This window comes from Mus caroli, chromosome 6 (genome assembly GCF_900094665.2).
Source record: "Mus caroli chromosome 6, CAROLI_EIJ_v1.1, whole genome shotgun sequence".
NCBI classification, from domain to species: domain Eukaryota; kingdom Metazoa; phylum Chordata; class Mammalia; order Rodentia; family Muridae; genus Mus; species Mus caroli.
In genome coordinates this window covers 124,236,204-124,239,092 of record NC_034575.1, presented here as the reverse complement: position 1 = coordinate 124,239,092, position 2,889 = coordinate 124,236,204, and positions in this window count along the sequence as shown.

Below are 2,889 nucleotides of genomic sequence, written 5' to 3'. Positions count from 1 at the left end.
AAAGAAAGAGATGGTGTCAGAAGTGAGGGTGACACAATTGGTTTTTTTCTTTTCCAATTCACTCTTAAAACTGTTTCTAACTTTAATATATTAATTTCACTTGATGTATCTCATGAGGACACTTAAAATACTTACAAATGAAAACAACCAACAGAACTGTGGTGATTTGTATATGCTTGGCCCAGGGAATGGCACTATTTGGAGGTGTGGCCTTGTTGGAGTAGGTGTGGGCCGTAGGTGTGGACTTTAAGACCCTCATCTTAGCAGCCTTCAGATGAAGATGTAGAACTCTCAGCTCCCCCTGCACCATGCCTGCCTTGATGCTGCTGTGTTCCCACCTTGATGATAATAGACTGAACCTCTGAACCTGTAAGCCAGTCCCAATTAAATATTGTCCTTATAAGAGTTGCCTTGGTCATGGTGTCTGTTCACAGCAGTAAAACCCTAACTAAGACTAGAACTTTATTTTATTTACATATTTTCATGCTGAATGTGTTCCCATGTCAGAAGTTGTTGTTGCTGTGGTTGCTTCTAGAATATCTTTTCTTCTGAACAGCCTTGTGTTCTGTCTTTGGAACAACTTGTTTGTTTTCAGTGTGGACTGTCTTCGTGTAGCGAGGCAGGGGAGCTCACTTGTAGGCTAATGGCCATCCTGGATGCTTTGTTCAGCTGGATGTGTTTAGTGATAAAAGAATCTACACCCAAGCCCTCATGCTGAACTTTTGGTTCTCAAGCATCTTGTCTCGTTACTGTTCACTCCCAGAAGTTACTGCCTACCTCTCAGGGACCATCATGCATAGCTACTCAGCCCGAGGCTTGGATAGACACTTAATTCCAAAGAAACCCACGCTGGTGGGTTACAAAGTCCCACAGACGGACAGCAGGAACATGCAGAGACATGTCTGAGTGGGTCTGCTCATCCTCTGACATGCCACAAAGTTGTAAGTGTCGGACGAGCAGATGCAGACGAGCAGAGCTCATGATTGGTGAGCTCAGCCTGACCTGAGAATGGAAATCAAGACATGAAAAGTTCTAAATGCGTTTTAAGCTCTGGTGTGTAGATCAGGCACTTCCTTCACAGTGCGACAGGGCACCAAGCACAAACCATAGATCTACAAATTGATTCAGGAACAGTCTGATGAAGTCACATCTCCAAGCATCAGATAACCAGAGACTCTGGTGGTGCCCTGCTGCCATCTAACCTAGCCTAGTCCGGAATTGCTTCTCCCTTTGTATCATATCTATACTGTAACAACATTTGAAACCTGCTTGGGTGATATCAACTCAGGTCGTAGACAGCTGAATCACATCAATCCTGACTTTCTCATTTAGAGACTGTTCTGGAGAGTTCCACAATTGCGGTGCCTTTCTAAGAGAATCTGGGTGATGCTCTTGGGCCCCACACAGTGACTGGAAGCTGAGGAACTATAGCCAGACCTCAGGTGGAAAGTGGGTCCTGCTTTAGCCTGGGCGTGCTTTGCCATCATGAGGACCCTGTTAGCAGAAGAGTGGGATACTCAGATGACAACTGACAGGGAAGCGTAGGAATGAAAGGACAGAGCCCAAAGACCCCGCCTTTCTCCACTCCCTGTGGCCTTGGAGGAGCCTGAAGGAGGAGCAGTGCATACAGAAATCAGGAGAGAGGCTATGTACTGTATCCGAGAATCTTGGAGTGGGTAAGGGGCGGTACTGCCTTCAAATCATGGACACCTGAGAGCTAGGAAGAAATGAATCCCATTGTGGTCTGGGAAGAGATTCGGATGTCAGTGTCAGGCTTGCCACGCTTCATGGTCTTCAGCTGGCTTCAAGAATGCCTTTTCGTGACAGTTATCATCTGTCACCTCCCATCTCTAACTGAGGGTACAGAGTGTGGCACTGCAAAGTTCGTTCCAGATCCTCTGTGTTCACAAACTGACATGTCAGCTTTTCCGTTCCGTATCTGAAAATGAGCTGACTCAGGGGAGTCCCCTACAGAGAGCGGACCGCGGGGGAAACCTGTTCAAATGCCCCACAGTACTTGTCAGAGTCAACATAAGGAAGGCAAATACTGAAAAGGAAGATACCTCTTGCCTTCAAATCCCAGGCAGCTCTGTGACAAGGCTGGGAGGACGTCCCCACCATGGTGCCATCTCTGAGATCCCACTGGGAGACCGTCAACCACAGTGCCTAGGGTGATCCAGGCCAGTCTCATCCAGGCTCTATTTACACAGCTGCCTCCTTCCGCAGCTCTCTCTCCTCTGCTGTGAAGTCTGATAAATCAGAGACAGTCTCTCTAATAAAGACAAACCCAATAGTTCAACAGCTACTAGGAGAGTGGGGGGTGGGGGAAAGAAGAGGACATGGTCACCAGCATGTGTTGCCACAGCCAGTGACAAAGGCTCTTCTCTTTTTTTTTTTTTGCTCTTTTTTTAAAGATTTATTTTATTTTATTTTATTTATATGAGTACACTGTAGCTGTCTTCAGACACACCAGAAGAGGGCATCGGATCTCATTACAGATGGTTGTGAGCCACCTGTGGTTGCTGGGAATTGAACTCAGGACCTTTGAAAGAGCAGTCAGTGCCCTTAACTGCTGAGCCATCTCTCCAGCCCCGACAGAGGCTCTTCTGTCCTGCAGTTGCATCCACGGTGAGACAACTAGCCTCTGCCATTGAGTTTCCATTTAAAGGGATGATAGGATCACTGGTGTCTTCATGCAGGATGCCAGAAACACACAGCAGGAGTCTGCTCCTCCTGGCATCGTGCAGTGCTAGCCCTCGTGGGCATTGGCCTACTGCGGCCCGCTGTGGCCCGCTGGAAGCCTTGCCATCCCTGGAGCCCTGCAGACCTGTAGATAAGACGGGGGCTAAAACTTTGAAGAGACCCTTCTTCACACCGTGTTCCCATCGT